A 22,222-nucleotide genomic window follows, 5' to 3' on the forward strand; every position below is an offset into this window, starting at 1 on the left:
GTAAACGCATTCACACAACTTCTTGTATAGCGTCAAATTAAAAAGGTTCAAGTTCGCTAACAGATCACCATACCTTTCAGTCGGTACCTCGGGCTATCTTCTAAGCCGCCGGGGAGGTACCGACTACCGGGAGTGCAACTGTTTATAGAAACGCCGGAAGCCTCATTGCGTAACATCGCGTGATCTCAATGGTGCGAGAATTCATTCAGCTTCTCGCGTGATCACGCATCGAACTACAGAATTACCCAAGTGATCATGGGATATGTAGTTTTTAGGCTTTTTGTGACGCATTTGCCTGTGTTTGCAAGGCGACAACGGTTTCATAGATGAGAGTGAATCTAAATTGATTTTAATGAGGATAGTCACTATCATACCAAGTTCAAGTTCAAGTTCAGGGATTTATATAGCGCACTACTCACCCAGAGGGTCTCAAGGCGCTTGGGGAGGGGGGGTTAATTTTTTGTCGAATAGCCAGGTTTTAAGTTCTTTTCTGAAGGAGATGTGGTTCTGTGTAAGGCGGAGGTGAGTGGGGAGTGAGTTCCAGGTCTTGGCCGCTAAGTAGGAGAAGGATTTACCTCCCACGGTGGATCTTCGGATACGCGGGACTGCGGCGAGGGCTTGGTTGGAGGATCTTAGTTGGCGGGTGGGTGTGTAGAAGGACAGTCGGGTGTTGAGGCATTCGGGTCCTAGTTTGTAAAGGGCCTTGTGTGCGTGGGTGAGGAGACGGAACGTTATTCTCTTGTTGACGGGAAGCCAGTGGAGGTCTTTCAGGTGTCCGGTAATGTGATCTTGGCGAGGGATGTCCAAAATGAGTCTCGCTGATGCGTTTTGGATGCGTTGGAATTTTTCTGTAATTTGGCTGTGATTCCGGCGTATAGTGTGTTTCCATAGTCCAGTCGACTCGTGACCAGTGCGTGGGTGACAGTCTTTCTGGTCTCGGAGGGGATCCAACGGAAGATTTTTTTGAGCATACGAAGTACGTTGAAGCAGGAGGATGAGACTGCGTTGACTTGTCCTGGACATCGAGAGTGAGGAGTCTAGGATGAAGCCAAGGTTACGTGCGTGGTCTGTGGGAATGGGAGCTGTGCCCAGAGCCGAGGGCCACCATGAGTCGTCCCAGGCAGAGGGGGAAGATCCTAGGATGAGCACCTCCAGTTTTTCTGAGTTAAGTTTTAGGCGGCTGTGTTTCATCCATTCGGCTACTTCTTTCATGCCTTCGTGGAGATTGGTTTTGGCGGTGTTAGGGTCTTTGGTGAGGGAAAGGATTAACTGGGTGTCTTCAGTGTAGGAGATGATGTTAAGGTTGTGTTGGCGCGCGATGGATGCGAGTGGGCTCATGTAAACGTTGAAGAGGGTGGGAGTGAGTGATGATCCTTGTGGTACGCCGCAGATGACTTTAGTGGCCTCTGATTTGAATGGGGGAAGTCGGACTCTTTGAGTTCTCCCAGCGAGGAACGAGATGATCCAATCCAAGGCTTTTCCTTGTATGCCGATGTTGCTGAGGCATTGTATAAGGGTGCTGTGACAGACTGTGTCGAAAGCGGCGGAGAGGTTGAGTAGAATGAGGGCTACTGTTTATCCGTTGTCCAGTAGTGTTCGGATGTCGTCTGTTGCTGCGATGAGGGCGGTTTCGGTGCTGTGTTTGGCACGGAAGCCGGACTGTGAGGGGTCGAGTGAATTGTTGGATTCAAGGAAGGCGGCGAGCTGGCTGTTGACGGCTTTCTCAATGACTTTGGCAGGGAATGGGAGGAGGGATATGGGGCGGTAGTTTTTAAGTTCAGAGGAGTCTGCTGTGGGTTTCTTCAGGAGTTCGGCGTGTTTCCAGCTTTCTGGGAAGGTGGCAGAGTTGAATGAACAGTTGATGACATCACGGAGATGGGGTGCGATGATGGAGTCTGCTTTGTTGAAGATGTGGTGGGGACAGGGGTCGGTTGGTGAGCCAGAGTGGATTGAGTTCATTAGGCGGATGGTGTCTTCAGTGGTGATTGGGTTCCAGGCGCAGAGGATGTTGGATGGCGGTGTGGGTTCTAAGGGGGGTGGAGAGGATTGTTCGTAGGGAATGTTCTCGAAGCTGTTGTTAATGTCGGCAATTTTGTTGTAGAAGAAGGAGGATAACGAGTTGCAGAGGTCTTGGGAGGGAGTAATGTCGTTTGAGGCTGCTATGGGGTTGGTGAATTCTTTGACGATGTTGAGAAGTTCCTTGCTGTTATGGGCGTTGTTGTCGAGTCGATCCTTGAGTGCTGATTTCTTGGGGGCTCAAATCAGTTGGTGGTGTTTGCGGGTGGCTTCCTTGAAGGTGGTCATGTTGTCGGTGGTTGGGTTTTTTCTCCATGTTTTCTCTAGGGTACGGCATAGCTTCTTGGATTTCTTAAGGTCATCATTGAACCAGGGAGCCTTTTTGTTACCTGATTTGATCTGGTGGTTTTTCATGGGTGCTAATTCGTCAGCGCTGTGAGTGATCCATTGCTTCAGTTTGGTGGCAGCTTGGTTTGGGTCCAATGAGACGGTGGGAGGGTTTTTGTTGAGTGATGTGAGGAGTTGGTCGGTGGTGATTTTGTTCCAGATTCTTCGCGGAATAGGTTGTGGGGGGCTGTGGGTCGAGGTGGTTTTGTAGTTGAAGTGAACACAACTGTGGTCCGTCCAATGGAGAGCTGTGGTGTGATCGAAGGAGATGTGTTTGCAGGAGGTGAAGATAGGGTTGAGCGTATGTCCGGCAACATGGGTGGGGGAGTCAACAAGTTGTTTGAGTCCGAGATTGGCCAGGTTGTCCAGAAGGGTGGTGGTGTTTCTGTCGTTTTTGTTTTCCAGGTGGAAGTTGAGGTCTCCCAGTAGAATGTAGTTCTCGTAGGTGAGGGCATGTGGGCTGATGAAGTCAGTGATGTCATCGCTGAATTGTTTACGGGTTCCTGGAGGCCTGTAGATGAGGGTGCCTCTAAGTGTGGTCCTAGGGTCGGTGTGGATCTGGAAGTGGAGGTGTTCGGCAGTTGCAAGGATATAGTCGGAACTGGTCGTGATTTTGATGGTGTTCTTGTGGACGATGGCGATGCCTCCTCCTGTTTGATTGGTGCGGTCTTTTCGGATGATCTTGTAAGCGTATGGGATGGCTATGGCGATGTCGGGTGCTGATGATGCGTTCATCCAGGTTTCTATAAGGAAGGCGACGTCCGGTGACGCAGTGTCGAGTAGGTCCCAGAGTTCAGTGGCGTGTCTGTGGACCGAGCGGGTGTTCAGCAGGATGCACTTCAGGTGGTTAGAGTCGGAGCTGTGTTTTGAGGAAGTGGATTTGGTGTGGGTCTTGATGCAGGCGAACTTACAGGAGTGGCAGGCGAATGGATCGTGGGTACGTCCTGGGGCAGCTTCGTAGCATCGTGGTGTGCGTCCGGGGTTAAGGGCTAGGAGGGTGGCGGCGTCATACGATATGCGGGAGGAGTGCGGTTTGCGGGGACCAGGGGGTCTGGCGCTGGGCGCGGACGGGCGTAGACGGGCTTACCTTTGGCGCGCCTTCGGCGCGCATGGGGCGCGACCGCTGCGCGTGAACGCTGCGCGAAAATGAACCTATTTATTTATAGATGGTGTTACCTGATCATTAAAAGGTAACATAAAAAATAGTAAATAGGCCCTCTTTAGGCTTCAATCAACAACATATATTCAGTATTACGGGCATCTCAGACTATAGAGACCACAAGCTACAGATGGCCTCTGTCTATCATAAGGTGGACCAAGGGATGGAATCATTCAGCCCCTCTATGTCGCTCTTGAGTCTGAAAACCCACTTTTGCTCTCTTAATAAGAGAAACTTCGAGATGTCAGTGATGTGTTGTGGGATGAATGGCTGTTCCAATACAGTCCATACCATATCTTCTGGACGATGGTTCTTTTCAAGGTAATGAGAAGTCAAACGGGTAGCCTGTTTCCTACACATTATGGTACTCATATGTTCCATAATTCGCAATTTTACTTTGCGCGAAGTCATCCCCACATACTTCATATTGCAAGGACAGACAATCAAATAGACCACCTTTTCACTGTTGCAATTCGTGAAGCTTTTTTTAATCCAAGGGCGGTCTGTACCAATGTCCACTGTTTTGGATTTGTTTGTCAGTGGACAGACTTTGCATAGTCCACAAGGAAAATGTCCCTGTACAGGTGGTAAGTCCCACATGGTATTTTGAGTTTGCGAGGTTAAACTGCGAGGTCTGGTATGTACCAGTTTGTCACGCAAATTGCTGTTCCGTTTAAAAGCCAAACGAGGTTATGGCAACGTTTCTCCCCCAGTGTTAAGTATCTTCCAATGGCGACGGATAGTTTTCTTTATCTCATTGCGAGCAGCCCGGTGGCAGTGGGCTTGCTAGCAGGAGCTGAGGGCTGCGACTGTATTTTTAACTTTGCGCTGTCACGCTGACTGCGAGCGGCGACGCGCTCCTAATTAATTTTCGTTTTTGATTGTGTTCTTTTATTTCACTAACCTGTGCTGAAAATTAACAGGTATTTTAACATTCATCTTGCCTCGTAGGGGCTGGCTGGCAGCTGTTTCCAACGCGGGCTTTTAGTGGCTGTGGCCGCCATCTTTGCTTGGGCTGGTTTGCCCAACCCCACCCACGCCACTCCCCCCACGCTGCTCCTCCATTTAGGAGCATTCTTGACGTCTCCCTAGCGATTGCGAGCAGCCCGGTGGCAGTGGGCTTGCTAGCAGGAGCTGAGGGCTGCGACTGTAGTTTTAACTTTGCGCTGTCACGCTGACTGCGAGCGGCGACGCGCTCCTAATTAATTTTCGTTTTTGATTGTGTTCTTTTATTTCACTAACCTGTGCTGAAAATTAACAGGTATTTTAACATTCATCTTGCCTCGTAGGGGCTGGCTGGCAGCTGTTTCCAACGCGGGCTTTTAGTGGCTGTGGCCGCCATCTTTGCTTGGGCTGGTTTGCCCAACCCCACCCACGCCACTCCCCCCACGCTGCTCCTCCATTTAGGAGCATTCTTGACGTCTCCCTAGCGATTGCGAGCAGCCCGGTGGCAGTGGGCTTGCTAGCAGGAGCTGAGGGCTGCGACTGTATTTTTAACTTTGCGCTGTCACGCTGACTGCGAGCGGCGAAGCGCTCCTAATTAATTTTCGTTTTTGATTGTGTTCTTTTATTTCACTAACCTGTGCTGAAAATTAACAGGTATTTTAACATTCATCTTGCCTCGTAGGGGCTGGCTGGCAGCTGTTTCCAACGCGGGCTTTTAGTGGCTGTGGCCGCCATCTTTGCTTGGGCTGGTTTGCCCAACCCCACCCACGCCACTCCCCCCACGCTGCTCCTCCATTTAAACGTCCCTCATGTGTCAGCGCAGCGGACGAGCGCAGCGGGCGCGCCGTAGGCTCGCCGGAGTCACGCCAGAGTCCAGCCCATCTGTGCCCGTCCGCGGCAGGCCGGGGCAAGGGGCTCCTCCCCAGGTCCCACCGCTGTCATATTCATCACTTGACCTTCTTTCCCATTGGATCTCAGGTACTATCAGCCCGCACGTGTCCAATGTGTTGCAAAACGTACGTCTCCTTTCAAGACCTCCGGCCACTCCACCTACCGCCATACCAAGCTCTTCTCCCTTTCCCTGCACCGCTGCCCCCACTCCCTCCTCTCCTCCTGCCCCCCACATGCCGATTTTTAACACCACCGCTACGCTTCTTAACACCAGATCAGCAGTCAGTCATCAGTATGAGCTACTTGACTACCTCGACACCCATAATCCGGATCTCTTGTTTTTAACAGAGACCTGGCTTAGGGCCGACTCCCTACCCAATGTCTTAGCCGCACTTCCTCCCTCATACTCCATCATCCGAGCGGACCGACCAGAGGGTAGAAGAGGCGGTGGAGTGGCCCTGATAGCTCATACTGATTCCCACTTTCAGATCCTTCCTTTCCCCCCCATTTCTGAAGTCGACTGCTTGATAATTCGCGCTAACTCTTATTCGGCCCCCTTCACTGCTGTTCTCATTTATCGCCCCCCCCACTCCACTCCCACTTTTGTCTCCAGCCTCCAGGATATTCTCGCAACACTGGTCGTTAACAACTCGTCAGTTCTGGTGTTGGGCGACCTTAACTTCTGGCCCAATGATCCGGCCGAAAGCCACCTATCCAAAGAATTCACTGACCTTATGACCAGCCTCAATTTCATCCCCCATGTTCATAGCCCTACCCACGCGCATGGCCATTCACTCGACCAGGTCTGGACCTTAAATATCTCCATCACTCGCCCTACTATCTCCCCCTGTTCCTGGTCGGACCACCTTTTAATTTCCTTCTCCCTTGCCTTAGCTCCAGCGACCAAACCCCCCCTTCCCAAGAACACCTGGGTTAGAAAATGGGGTAAGGCAGACATGCCATCTTTCTGTTCATCCCTAGCCAATTCCTGCCCCGACCTTTCAGGCCTCGCCGCCCCGGTCCAAATGGCAACTATCGATGGCTGGCTGACCCAGGCAGGCGACGACTTTGCCCCCCTGAGGCGGATCACGGTCAAGCGAGCCCATGCTGCTAACCGTTGGTTCACCCCTGAGCTCAAGGAGAAGAAACTGGCCGCACGCAGAGCGGAGCGTGCATGGAGAAGAGACTACTGCCCCGCCAAAAAAATCACTTATCTCTACGTGCTCAAGGCATATAAGCAAGGCATCCTTGATGCTAAGACCCTGTTCTATTCAAACAGGATATTGGCAGCAGAATCCCAAACTAAAGAAATCTTTGCTACGGTACATGAGCTTGCCTCATCTAATAGAGCCACGGCCTCGATCCCCCCTTCCCAACCGCTTTGCGACTCACTCAACGATTTTTTCGTCGACAAGGTCGCAAAGATTAAGGCCAACAAACCCCTCCCTTCCCCCACCTTCACTAACCCTTCCCCACCTGCTGCTACTTCCAAACTCACCTCCATTCCCCCCCTGACTAAGGCTACGCTTTTTCCCCTGCTCCACAAGGTAAAGTCAGGCTCTCCCCTAGACTTTGCCCCTGCCTATATTTTGAGAGAAATCTTCCTAAATTGCCCTACCCCTCCCCTCACACTTCTGAACGATTCACTTAGTAATGGAGTGGTCCCCACTGCTCACAAATTCGCGGCTGTTATCCCCATCCTAAAAAAGCCCGGTGCCGACCCTTCATTCCCCTCTAATTATCGTCCCATCTCCCTTCTGCCCTACCTGGGCAAGGTTCTAGAAACCCATGTTACTAGCACCCTGAGCACCTATGTGGAAGCTAACCACTGCCTCTCCCCCCGGCAGGCGGGTTTTTGCCCCCTCCACTCTACGGAGAAGGTGGTGACCTCAGTGATGGACAGCCTACGCGAGGGCATTGACACCAACCTCCCGCAGGCCCTCATTCTCTTAGACCTGTCCGCCGCGTTTGACACGGTGGACCACTCCACCCTCCTCATCCGTGTCAGAGCGGCGGGCATAGAGGGCCTGGCCCTCGCCTGGCTCGAGTCCTTCCTGAGTGATAGGGCTCAGGCGGTCCACCTAGCTGGTTTCACCGCTGCCTCTCGTAAGGTTGTATGTGGAGTCCCCCAAGGTTCCTCACTCTCCCCTCTTTTGTTTAATTTATACATCTACCCACTCATTTTTATGTTACAGCAGCTCGAGGTCACGGTGTTCAACTACGCCGATGACCTCCAGCTAATTTTCAACCTTTCCCACTCTTCCTCCTCTTCCCTGAACGTCCAATCCGTTATGATGTTCATCCAGGATTGGATGAACTGCAACCACCTCAAACTCAATCCGGACAAGACGGAGTTAGTCTTGACCGGAGGTGGTTGCAGTCCCTGGTCCCCCTCCCACTGGCCTTCCTCACTTGGTGCCCCTCCGCTCCCTGTCCCCAAGGTCAAAACCCTTGGTATTTTCCTGAACTCCTCACTTTCCGTTCATTCACAGGTCAATTCGGTCGTCTCTTCCTGTTTCTTCTCCCTTAGAACTATCAGGAAGATCTCTCGCTTTTTCTCTCTACCTGCCCTAAAGATCATAGTGATGGCCATGGTGCTCTCGCGCCTTGACTATGGCAACATCATTTACAATGGCGCCCCAGCCTACGCCATTCACCGTCTGCAGCTAGTGCAGAACCAGGCTGCCCGCCTGATTCACGGCCTGCCCAAATTCCATCAAGCTACTCCCTTACTGCAGGCCCTGCACTGGCTGCCGGTGAAAGAGCGAGCCTTGTTCAAGCTTGGCTGTACCACCTTTCAGGCCAAAATGGGCACCGCCCCGGAGTTCATCTGCTCCGCCATCAAGCCCTACACGCCGGGTAGAGAGCTTCGATCCTCCTATCAGGCTCTGCTAACCACCCCCCGTTTCAGAAAGAAAAAGGCGGGCGGAACAAAATTTGCAGTTCTCGCTCCTGTGTTCTGGAACTCCCTCCCGACGGAACTCCGTGGGACACCCTCTTACACAGAGTTCCGGAAAGGTCTTAAAACTCTGCTCTTCTCCCGAGCCTATAATGTCTAGATTCCCTCCGCCCCTGTTTGCCTCCTCGCAATTCAAAAGCGCCAAGAAACCGCGTGGTAAAAGTGCGCTATACAAATGTTTTTAAATTCAAATTCAAATTCAAATTGGACTCAGTACTGTAGGTATTTACAAATGTTAATCTGGAGTTAGCCTCTTTTTTGATATTAACTTCTAGAAGGCTGTCGCGGTTATTGTTAACAGCACGCTTCGCTGAGCGACGCACCAATTTAGCTGGATAGTCTCTTTGTAAGAGATTAGATGTCAATTTATCTGCATGTCTGTGGAAACTTTCACTAGTCGAACAGTTCCTGCGCAGCCGCAGAAATTGGCCGAGCGGTAGATTCTCCTTCAAAGCTACTGGGTGGTGACTTTTAAAACTCAATAAAGACTTCCTGGACATAGGTTTCGTGTATAATTCTGTCTCCAGGCCATTAGGTGATGCAAAAATAAGCAGATCCAGAAATGCTAATCTGTATTTGTCTACTTCAACCATTCGGCCAATTTCTGCAGCTGCGCAGGAACTATGTGGACTATGCAAAGTCTGTCCACTGACAAAAAAATCCAAAACAGTGGACATTGGTACAGACCGCCCTTGGATTCAAAAAAGCTTCACGAATTGCAACAGTGAAAAGGTGGTCTATTTGATTGTCTATCCTTGCAATATGAAGTATGTGGGGATGACTTCGCGCAAAGTAAAATTGCGAATGATGGAACATATGAGTACCATAAGGTGTAGGAAACAGGCTACCCGTTTGACTTCCCATTACCTTGAAAAGAACCATCGTCCAAAAGATATGGTATGGACTGTATTGGAACAGCCATTCATCCCACAACACATCACTGACATCTCGAAGTTTCTCTTATTAAGAGAGCAAAAGTGGGTTTTCAGACTCAAGAGCGACATAGAGGGGCTGAATGATTCCATCCCTTGGTCCACCTTATGATAGACAGAGGCCATCTGTAGATTGTGGTCTCTATAGTCGGAGATGCCCGTAATACTAAATATATGTTGTTGATTGAAGCCTGAAGAGGGCCTATTTACTATTTTTTATGTTACCTTTTAATGATCAGGTAACACCATCTATAAATAAATAGGTCTTAAGGTGTCTATCCTCATTAAAATCAATTTAGATTCAATCTCATCTATGAAACCGTTCTCGCCTTGCAAACACAGGCAAATGCATCACAAAAAGCCTAAAAACTACATATCCCATGATCACTTGGGTATTTCTGTAGTTCGATGCGTGATCACGCGAGAAGCTGAATGAATTCTCGCACCATTGAGATCACGCGATGTTACGCAATGAGGCTTCCGGCGTTTCTATAAACAGTTGCACTCCCGGTAGTCGGTACCTCCCCGACGGCTTAGAAGATAGCCCGAGGTACCGACGGAAAGGTATGGTGATCTGTTAGCGAACTTGAACCTTTTAAATTTGACGCTATACAAGAAGTTGTGTGAATGCGTTTACACTGAAAATTGCAATCCAATGGGTAATTTGATAACGGGTGAAGAAATTGCGCTTGGGGTAAACAGTCTCTCTTTAACATATGACTTTTTAATCATGACTGTTGCCATTTTGGCAGTACCATTGAGATCTGGGTCGCATGTAAAGCATGGGGGATCACGCTCTCTAACATAGAGATGTCATCTGAATCTAGGTGGGAACCTGTTTGAGACTATGGGCATATGGGCTATTGGGACCATTTGTACTCCATTAAGGAGGTGTGAGATGATTACTATGTACTATCTGAGCGCACTATGTACGATCTGAGTGCATGTAGGATATAAATCCCCGTAATACAATCATAAGGGGCTTTTTCAAAGAGCTATGAGTGAGTAATTTTGAGCGGTAGGGGCTCCTTTCGATCTCATGGACAGATAGAGCTGTGGGTTTTAAATGTATAGGAAGAATAACCCACCAATGGAATTTATGTTTGGGGTTATGTTTTCTTCCTAGAGCGGTGCCTCCTTTGCCCTGAACTTGTTGCCAGGTGGGGTGAGGCCTTTCCTCCATACTCTTGAGGTAAGGGGGATGTTTTGTGCAAACCCATTGATTGGGTATACGGGATGGTTAACACTAACCACTTGATTAATAAGGCATAAACGTTATTTCCTTCTAAGACTCTCTGTTGCACAAACCTCTTGTTTCTCTCGTAGATTGTCTGAGAGGTTGAAGGAATTGTCACTGTGTAAAGACTATTCTACGGAGTATCCTTTTACAGTATTTATATTAATTGTTCACTGTTTGCAGTAGCAGTTACAATATCATTTAGGTCCTGATGAAAGCACTTGGTGTCCTTTTCACCGCTTAGTGCTGAAACATGTCGACCACTATACATTCATGGATGGCTATTTATTAAAACTATCCTCCTGCACTGTTTTTAACCATTGTACGTTTCAGACAAAAATAAACTAGGTGTCTGATAACGCTTCAATGTTAGTATTCACTTCACATTTTTTGCACTGCACCACTTTTTCCCATACACTCCATAAATTACATCTGCTCACATCTGTATTTACAAACTTTGAAAACATCCTTGGGCTCCTCCATCATTAGGGTGGAGTGTTAGCCCTGTTAAAGGAGACCCAGATGATGAAGCATGTCACCTGGAATGGTGAGTGATGGGAATCCATACAAATTTGTTGTATTTCCTGAGAAGTCTTAGTTTTGATTTTTGCATTTGTTTGCCTTTTATTTTGAGACTACGGGCTATATAGTGTGTATCGGCTATTAGTTTGTGGGGCCGCATATCCCGATTAGTCTTTAAACTTCAGGCCTCCGACCCTAATCAAATATTTAGTGTATTCTGACATATAATTTACCCCACATAGACTTCCTTTAGGGTGACATGAAGTTAGTGCTTCTGTCAGACACTACCTCTTTGGGAAAACACCACATGGGTAAAAATCCCCTGCAGGGATCTGGCCACCGCATGTGAAGTCACTGACCACAGAGGGATGGCCTCTGAGTAGCGAGTGGAATGGTCCACCAAAACCAGGATGAACCTGTTGCGTAAGCTGTCTTGGTGTCTAAGGGTCTAACAATGTTGATGCCTACCCTCGTACAGGCAGTGCCAAAGGCAGGTAATGGGGTCAGGGGAGTCTTGAGCCTTTTCCCTTACTTCCGACTGGCCCAGGAGGTGGGAAAGGACCAATATTACCATGTTAAGAGACAGCACATGCAAGTTAGCATTGGTTAGCAGTGGCAAATTGCTTAGAGTCCTAAAGTCAGCAAAGACAGGTTAAGGAAATATGGAGGCGGAAGGCCAATAATTGCAGGGACGACCACCTTACGGCTGACCGGTTTAACACTAGGTATCAGAAGGTTCAAAGGAGTAGCTGATCTCATGTACTGAGTAGGGCAATTTAAAATGATGCAATATCTTGGAGGGGTTGGAATTAGGCATGTAAATTACTTTGTGACCCAAACACAGTGCCTTGAAATCAATGTTTTCCTCACTGGCAGGCAGTGTAGCTTAGCCAAAGGTTTTGTGACTTGAAGCCTGTGCTTAGTGCCACACACCAGTGTTGCTGCAAACTTTTGGAGCAACTGTAACTTCTGTATCATAAAGGCCGGAAACCTCGGATAAATAGAGTTGCATTAGTCCAGACAGAATGATATGGCTTCTAGAATTGTAATTTTTGAGATGTTGTAAATAAATATAGTACTTGATTCAAACATTAGAATTGGAACAAGCAGTTCTTGACCACAAATGAGTGCAGTTAATTATGCAATTTCTAACACTTTAAAATACATCACTGACAAGTGCCCGGGTCTGGTAAAAGTTATGCTCCACACAGGAGAATGTAAATTGTTATGCATTTGTGCTCCAAAGTTAATTGAAATTCATTTGGTGAACATGTTTGAGTATAGGCATGGCAGAAACATTGCAGTGGTAAATAAATATATGCATGCGTGAATGTTTGTGTCTGATTATGTGGATTGTTGATAGTGCTTGTTTATGCCTCTGGCTCTGTGATTAATGTGTGTTTGTGTGTGTGTGTGCGTGCGTGCGTGTGTGTGTGTGTGTGTTTTAATTCTTGGTTGTTTCTAAATGGGCAAATATTTACGTGTGCACCTGCTTGAATGTGGTAGTTTGTGAATGTGTGTATATGTTTGGTCGGTTGTGTGTTTGTGTATTTCCATGTGTTGTGTAGAACTCTTTGTGTGATTGTGTGTTAGTGTTTCAGCGTTTGAACTTTCAAACATTCAAACCCTAAATACTATCAGGTTTGTAAATTGGGTAATGATAAATCATATTCCGCTAAATAACTTTTTTAACTCTCTCATTGTTGAAAAGCTCATATTACTCGGCCCCTGCCAGAAGGCTGTTTGCACACTGAAAGGAGCACTGGCTTCTGGAATTTAGTACAGCTTACAGCATGCATTCCTCAAAACCAAGGCACAAAAGAACTCGATCTTCAAAACACAAAGGCACAAAATAAATCATTCACGCACATCACAGTGTTTCAGCTACATTTTATGTGCTAATATCCAAGGCCACTGGATTTATGCAATTCTGCGGTTCCTACATTTTCTGCATAGTTATGAATTTGTTGTACTTCTCACATAAGTTATCATCTTCAGCATATTTTACAGACTTTAAGAAACAAATGTGTTTCTAGCTCCAATGGATCCAAACTTACTAAAACACTGCTGCACATGCTGCCACACAGTGGATGGCCCTTAACCATGCAGTGGCAAGTCATCTTTTAGTTGTTCATTGCTGCAATGAGGTATTACATCGATACTAATAAAGTGAATTTGTTAGTCAGATCCGATAACATGTACAAACAAAGACACACGGGCAATTCACAAAAATGACTATGAAAGAAGTACTATATGAGCCCTTTTTTCATACTATTACATGAATACTTGAATTGGCCTCAAAACGTCCAACTCCCTATTAGTAAAAGTGCAAAAGGGGCACAGCCCTTTCTATTTGTTCTAATTAAATATGAATACCCGCTGAACGTTACCATTTTATTACATTTCTAGACATTTGTGGTCTGTATTACAAGCAAACTACTTTATGTCCTCCAAAATACATTTTTGTTTTGACCCTAAAATTATGAAGTAATACTGCCATAAAATGTGCTCTGTAAGGCCGCACATTTTGATTTTCTTGCCACGTAATTTAGGCAACCAAGACCCATACTTTATTCTACCCTGCCATTTAATTCCAGTGGCCCTCTTTATATCACAGAGTACTTTTGCATTGGTAAACAACTACCAGAACTGACCATACCTGGTGAGCCTTTCTTCCCACAGTTACCGGATTTTCAATCTCAAGTCTAAGCTCTGGGCTTGAAATCAATTGCCAAAAAACGATGGGATCTCCATTAGAAACCGATTTTCATATACTCTATATATGCCATGATTGCTCTCACTATTTCGTCATGTGATGTGTATTTGCAAGGCGAACTAACACTGGCGAGGGTATCCTAATGCTGACACTTACACATAACGACCGTTGCTCCATATTGACTAAATGTAATCTCCACGGTTTTTTAATAACTATTAGAGAATTAACCTGACACTATTTCATAATGCTTCAATAGTAGGATTTTGGCACCATTAAACCAAATAAGCAGTAAAAAACTATAAATATATATGAAGACCCATACTCACATTAAAATTATGTTACACATCAGTTGTAAGAAAATGGGTTGCTGGTTGAGAAGGGTGAAACCTTACTCACACAGAAACCACAATTCTATTTTGGGTGAAATCACAACCAACCCCAAATTTATCTATGCTTAACCTTCAGGTTGCCGGGCACAAAGCAGTCAGGCTTAATTTAGAGGTAATGAGTAAAGTATTTATGCAGCATTGCAAACAGTAATAAAGAGAAAACACAACACAAGAAAAATCCAGCACCAATTTGGAAAAATTGAGTAAAATAAAAAAAAATTAGAACAAAGCAACAAAAATCCAATCAGTAGTATTGGAGCTATGTGCATTTAAAGATGAAAGTGAAAGAAGTGATTCAAAGCACAAATCATCAACTGTGCACCGGACCCGGACAAAGTCACATTGTCAAGGTGGCAGAGCATTGCAAGATCCTGCGACAACGATGCATCGCACAGTGGTGGTTCCAAGGAACTGTGAGCCTGTAATGTACAGTCCTGTGTCATCGTCGAGGATGCCATCAACAAGAGACTTGCGATGGGAACTCCTTTGTTGAAGATGCATCACACACCAATGGTTCCTTAGAAGCAGAGGGGATGCATCATCATGGAGGAGGCTGTCAACAAGGGGTTTGTGCAGCAAAGGCCAGCATCAGGGATGCATCACGCAGCAGTGGTTCTAAGAAGAATGCGGCTTCGATGCAAGGGCCAGCATCTAGGATGTGTCATGCTGCAAGGGTTCTAATGCAACTGCAATGAGTTGCATCACATTGCATCGGTTCTTCTCACAGATGGGCCAACAGAGCATGTTCAAGTCCACTTCCAAGGGTCCAGGACTGGGTGGTACCACTTTGGTGTACGACTCACAGAAGACAGAGCCCAGGTGCTGGGTTCAAGGTGGTTGGAGCCTTTTCTATCCCTGAGGCTCTGACCAGGAGGCCAGCCAACTAGCCCTGGAGTCATTCTGGTGGTCCTGGGTTCAAGATGCAGTTCCAGTCCTTCTCAATCAGGCAGCTGGGCAGCAGTGCAACAGGGCAACAAAGTAGCAGTCCCACTAGCACAGCAGCACAGCAGTCCTTCTGAGTCTTCCACCCATCCAGAGCTGTACTAAGAAAGAGTTTGCTCTGAAGGTCCATTATTTATACCTAGCCCCGACTTTGAAGCAGGAGAAGGTTCTGGAGGTTTTCTCCCCCAGAGAAGCTTGGAATTTCTTGTCTCCCTACCCTAGTCACAGCTTGAATGGGGGTCACAAAGGACTAGCGTGAAACCTTAGTGTGTGCTCAGGCAGAGTCTCTGTGATGTTTAAGGGTGGTAGGTGACAGCTCCCCCCTCATCAACTCCAAGATGGCCCATCCTGCCAAATCTATTCCCTTTTGTCTCACTGTCTAGGAATTACACAAAAAGACAAGCTGCCAGCTACACCTAGCCAGGTGGCCCAGGATACAGGGTGCTAGCACTAAATTGTTTGGACAAGAACATGTAAACTCTCTAAAAGTGACATTTTTCAGAATCATGACTAGAAATACAATTTTGCCAATTGAAAGTTATCACTTATGAAATGTGATACGTTAATCCAATGTTATCCTATGGGAGAGGCAGGCCTTGCAGTACTGAAAAACTATTTTAAAAGTTTTCATTACCAGGATATGTAAAAAGTGAAAAGTATATGTCCATTTTTTTTAAATACACTACACTGTGGGTTGTTTAGGGCCTATCATAGAGGTGACATATATATTAAAAATGAGGTTTTGGGCATGGTGAAAGGTTTTTTTTTGTTTGGTCAAACTGGCAGTTTATAACTGCACACACAAGCTACAAAGCAGGCCTGAGACATGTTTGAAAGGTTGCTTAAGTGCCGTAGGCCCTCTGATAACATTTAATTTACAGACACTGGCTACATGGCTACTTTACTAGGGACTTACAAGTAAATTGCATGTGTCAATTGGGTGTAAGCCAATGTTACCATGTTTAAGGAAGACAGCACAAATATTTTAGCACTGATTAGCAGTGGTAAACTGCATAGAGTCCTAAAGCCAACAAAAATGAAGTCAGCAAAAACAGGAGGATGGAAGGGAAAACGTTAGGGGGAAACCATGGAAACTATGCAAGGTCTAACATGTCTCCCCACCAGCTGAAAGTGGGGAGAACTACCCAACCCCCTGTGAGTTCTCTTCACTAAAGCGTAAAAATCTGGAGTGACATCCAGCATTGGCATGGTCTGTTCTAGAATAGTGATCCAACATAAAGTCCTTTCCCTGTAGGGAGACTGACTACCTCAACAGTTTGGGATTCTCACCCCTCATCTGCATTATCCACCTACATTAGTGCTCTGTCTGCACCTGGAAGTGAGCTCCAAACAGGTAGGGTCTCAACTTCTTCAGTGCCCAGACCCCTGCAAAGCTTCCCCTTCTATTGCAATCTACCTCTGTTCCCTGGAAAGTAACTTCCTACTGATGAAGGCTACAGGTTGATCCATGTCCTCTTCTTTTAGCTGTAAGAGCATGGACTTGATGCACGCAGACATGAAGTTCGTATCACGGTCAGATACTACCTCCTCAGGTAACACCACATGAGTAAATATCCCCATTGGTGCCATAGCCACCGCGGGCGCCGTCATTGTCCCCTGGGGTATAGCCACCAGATACTGATTGGCATGGTCCTTCAAGGCCAGGATGAACCTGTCACCAGGGGCTGTATCGGAATCCATGCGCCCAACAATTTTGATGCGCACCAATTCAGAGGGAGTGACAGGGAATGGCTACAGGGGAACCTTGCGCTTCCCTGCTAACTTGCCACTGACCTGGTAGGTAGAGCATGACTAGGAGAATGCAGCAGAGACCATCCTCATCCGAGGCCAATAAAAGTGGGCTCTCTGCCTCGTTATCAGGCGTGAGGGATCCTGCTAAATTCAGATCACTAGGGACGGGGTTTACCTTACACTTTCTCATTTATACTCCCGTACATTTTAGGGCGCGCTCTCTACACCTCACCTGTGACCTTCACCGCGATAATGCAGGTTTCCTTTGGAGTTGCTGACATTCGCTCTTTCAATGAGATATGGATATATGAGAAGACGTTAGACTCAATTCATTCAACATGTGATATTGGATTCATGTATCCTCGCTGCACCTCACATTTTGGGTAATACTACTTTTGACCCATTCATATGATATTATTTTTGTGGCCATCTACCCTACATAAAGATAATGAGCTGAAATATTGAAGTTACTGCCAACCACTTGCCTTAGCCTTGAGAAAATCTGAAATACGAACTTTGTACAGACGAAACATGTGTTGGCTGCCTCACACGCTCGAATTTGAATACGAGAATAAAGAAAACTACACGTACCAATATTTCAATTGGGTCATCTTGTCTTGTTATAATTGGAAATTTGCTAATGCATTACATTGATATTACAGCTCTATTTTGTATACAGTCTTGAAATGTACAAGATTCCTTAACAGTTCAAATCTGGGTGTGCTGTACTGACTATTAAAAACAAAAACAATAAAAGTGGTTGTCCATCCCTAGATGACCTGCCAGGTGAACATCATGAGCCAGCTCCGGGGCGAAGGCCCTGTAGCATAGGGGGACCACCAACACATGGGTTGTACCAGGCTCAGGAACCTTATATATATAGGAAAACATTCTCCAAACAGATCAGGCCATCACCAGAGGTGCTGCCAGCTGCCTGGGGTTCGGTCTGCCACCATAGGCCCTCAAGAGTACAGCACAACTTCTCACAGGTGGGGCCCTATTCCTTCTGATTGTCATTCAGTTCAGGTAGGTTCCCCAGGGTAGCAAAGTCCTCCCCTGTATGCTCTGGGGCATCAGCCTCAGGTTCAGCCTCCTCCCAGACTGTAGGAGTTTCAGGAATGGATTTCCTGTGGCCCCTTGCTCTTCCTCTTTTTGGCAGGCACCTGGCCCATCCTTCCAGGCTCCAGGTCCTCATGCCTACCCTCTTGGGTGGCCATGGACCGTGCAGCCAGGCACACCCACCCAAGCAACCCTAACATCTCCAGGTGTGACCTGAGCTTACCTCCTTCCAGATGTTGCGCTGTAGGTCATTGCCTAGCAGACCATTCACAGGCATGGATGGACTCACAGCTACCCTCAGGTAACCTGGGAACCCCCCACTCACAGAGAACCAGAACCCCTGGCTTGTCAGCGGCAAAACTCTTGTGGAATACATTAGAAACTACCTGCTCTGAGGTCACCAGTTACATATGACAGTCATGCCAGTGTCTCGCAGAGACTCCTCCCTCTGCCCATTGTTGGTAAACCACTGCCTGTATTTCTTAGTGTTACTAGGCATGTGAGCTTTCTGCACCATCTCTCTGTCACCCAGGGACACTAGGGTAACCTCTACACTATCCCCTAAACTATCTGGGACATTCTCCTCCCAAGGCACTAAACTAACCAACCCTGGTATCTGTCCACCAGTGGGGGAATGTGCCCGCTTGGATCACCTGGCTTTCCCCTTGTAGTGCCGAACCTGTTGACATTCATAGCAATTAGGGGTTGCCTTCCCTGAGGACTTATTATCAGGGAACTACTTCTTTTTCTGTTCAGGTAGGGGTTCCTGACCCTTAGAACTAGTTTGAGGACCTTTAGAGAACACCTTGTTTTTATGTTTGTCTCCCCCCTCCTTCTGCTAGTGGGGTCCCTGCCCACCATAGTGGTGATTCCCCCATACCGTTTTTTGAACCCTGGTGCTGAGTCAGCTGTCAGCCTCCTTATTTCCCTGTGGCCGGTGAGCTTACTGTCAATAAGGTGTTGGCGCAGATCTGAAAAATAAACACTGAACATGTGCTCTTTTGCAATCAAGTTATACAGTCCTTGGTAATTCTTCATTTCACTGCCCCTCACCCAGTGCCTTGCAAAAGGATCCACACAATCTACCCAGGAGTGATGGGCCAGCTTCTTCCTGCCCTTAAATGTCTGCCTAGTCCATATTTGCTTTCAAGGTTTTCCTTCCTGGTGGGATACCTCATCCTGTCCCCCTTCTATAGGGCCAGTACGGTGCTATCACCTCACTTGGGATATGTTTCTAGTGGCTTGTCCCCAGTCCTCCTCAGGGATCCTATGCATCAGTAAAGCCACCTCAAAAGCTTCAAACCACTTGTCAATGTCATCCCCTACAAACAAATCAGGCACCAGACCTTTAGGAATATGAACTTAAGGAACCTTGTCTCTAGATGGCACTGTACATATGCTGCCACCATCACTGCTGGACTCTGCCGGGCCTTGATGTCCAGCTGCTTAAGGGTCAGTTCATGATCCAACATAATTTTTCTCTCCAGTCTAAGTGACTTGCCATAATGGATTCCATAAGAAATACCGATTATGATCTGTGTAATAGTAATAGTAGAATGTCTGATTCAATCCCAAAGACTTCCTTCCATTTCCTGGGATTCTTTATATAGGTAGCATTGCTTCCTTCTGTAAAGACAAGTCACTACTTCATAGTTGAAAGGAATTAATAGCCCAACCCCACTACTTCCAAACACCGACATCCCACTGGTGCAGCCTTGTATATAAAAGTTCCACAGGAGGTAAAGCAATAGTTTATCAATAGTTCATATATCCAGACATACTCCTTTTTTTCGTTTAAAATAGTCAATCTTTATTTATTGAGTCTTCATCAACAGATATAGCCAACCAACACGTGTTTCAGGGATCACCCCTTCATCAAGGCAAACTATCTGTTCCTTCAACATATATCAGTTTTCATATAATTTAATTTCTGTACACGATCGCTCCTCAGGAGCATATGTATGTGTAACTCCTATAATCCATAGCCACAATTTCAAAAACGTTTTCACTCGTGAAAATCTTGAAGCACGCTCCCTTGGGATACACACGAATGGCCATCTTCCAATCGAATGTTTGTGTATTCTAGTTTCTAGAAAGGTGAGCAGACTAGGTTATCCTGTCAACGTTAACCTGATGTTTTCAAGTTATATCATAAGTCCCACACAATATAGATGTAACCTTAAATGTGGTTTTATATATTTTTACTCCACAGTTAGATGACTATTGAGGGATATTTAGGATTTATCGTACCTACCTCAGAGAAGTATTAATGGTCTGATGTTCTCTACATTGTGAGATCGAGCACTATAAGTTTGGGATCTCCCACTTTTAAGTAAGTCCATGACTACCAGTATACTCATTAATTCTTACTTTCTATTGATTTTAGCGTAATTTGGAATGCGACTGCTCTGATATTTTATCTGAATGTTTAGTTACAAGTTTATCATACACCTACTATCTTAACAGTGATGGGAAAAGGTCACTTCTAAGGTTGACTCCAGTTATTATATGTGTGATTTAAATGAATTTTATGAACTGTATTTTCTCTGTGATGAATTATGTATAGTTGAAATAATGAAGTCGTATTTGTCTCTTGTTTTTTATTATGTATTTCAGAAGTGTTTGTGGCTCCTGAAGAGCCGAAACGTGCCGAAACGTGCGTCGATTAAATTAATTGCCACATTTGATATTAATTGAGTGTTTTTTAATTGTATCTTCTGTAATTTTGTTATTTCATATAACAATGGTTTTATTTTCACTGTGTATTTATTAGTATGTATTATGTTGTATATGAATTATGATTGTAACAGGAATGTTTATTAAAAGACAATATAGTTTTATAATAGAGTGTATTCTTTAATGTCCCCCTTTTTTGCAACCTTGGTTCCTATGCTGTTGTTGTGATTGCCTAGGATTGATATATACAAACTGTTTTCCCTGTCCTAGGAATTGTATCATTTTTCATTCAGGGGGTCCTTGTTGTTCACATATTATTCACTCGTGACCTATCCATTAAGTAATGCCCTCTAAACAAAACATATCTCATCCATCGCTTAAAAGTAAAGGAGTCTAACACTCATAACAGCCCCAGAATTATTGAGCGGCATTACTACACATAATGTTACTGATCCTTAAGACATCTGGAATTCTAGGTCCTGGTATTTAACCGTGGGATCACAAGTTATCCCCTGAAGGCCAGCGTGAGAATAGGAATAACTTGCAGGAAGCATTGTTTCACCATGGATTCCCGCCTGTGAACTAGTAATTCTAAGAATTTTTCTTAGGATAAATTCATCCAAGTATGATCTTCTGGATTTATCCACGATAAAATATTTTTTGGTTGTCATTGCCCTTGGAATATACACAGCAACTTGTCTTGGAGTTAAATACCCCATACAGTTGTCCCAGTGTTCTTCACGCTTCTAGTCATGTGCTGGTTTGCCCACTCTTCTGACAGCCTTGAAATACGACAACTGAGTTCCTAAATTATGTTATTCATGACTCCATGCTCATGCATAAAATCAGTGCTAGGATGCTTTGTTAAGTTTGAGTGGTATATTAACTTTCATATTTCTTAACGCCTCCCAACCTCCATAGATTATTCAGCGTAAAATCAGCTCTGCCAAAAGTGGTTGCTTAATGCAAACTTGGCAGGAAATAGTAGTTTAAGACAAGGGCCGCGGGAATGTGTGATTCTGTGGTTGCAGATTTTTCCCCTAATTATGGATTGCCCACATTTGCCACATACTCCAAAATCTACTGCATAATCAGGAGATTTTAAGATAAAAGTTGTTCCCACCTCAACTGGATCTAAAGTTACTAAAAAAGGGTGGCGACTTGTTTCAGTGGAAGCTTTTCTCTTATATTGTTTATTGCTGTATTAGGTTGCTGAACCTGCAATAATGAGGTAAAATCATTGCCCATTCAGTACCAGTGCTACAATATGTAAAAATGACAAAATAATGAAGAAACAGTATCAGAAATGTGCCGAATTGCGCCAAATAATTTGCCCTTTCTTGATGCATCATTTAGTTAACCAAGTGGCATGATTTGGTCCTGTACTGCCGCATAATTACAATGGTCCTGCTTAACAAGAAGTAACACCCTGCTTCTAAAACAGGAATATTTTCTAAATTAAACACAGGAATGCTGTAATTGGCCATGGTTATCGAAGAGTCGGTTTCAGCAAGTACAAGGGTACGCTTTGGCAATCAGTACAAGCAAAATATATCCAAACCTGTACTACACACCTTGTGCTCTAAATTGAATGAGACATCCCCGAAAAATAAATTACCTTTAGATAAGCAATGATATTG

At 45.7% G+C, this 22,222-nt stretch overlaps 1 protein-coding gene across 1 annotated transcript in view; it reads right to left on the reverse strand.

Moving 5' to 3' along the window:
- The window catches only part of LOC144783380 (cadherin-related family member 3-like), a 567,696-nt gene that overhangs the window by 545,292 nt on the left and 182 nt on the right, over nucleotides 1-22,222 (reverse strand). The gene's annotated exons all lie outside the window — the stretch shown is intronic.

Source organism: Lissotriton helveticus, chromosome 9 (assembly GCF_964261635.1).
Source record: "Lissotriton helveticus chromosome 9, aLisHel1.1, whole genome shotgun sequence".
Classification (NCBI taxonomy): domain Eukaryota; kingdom Metazoa; phylum Chordata; class Amphibia; order Caudata; family Salamandridae; genus Lissotriton; species Lissotriton helveticus.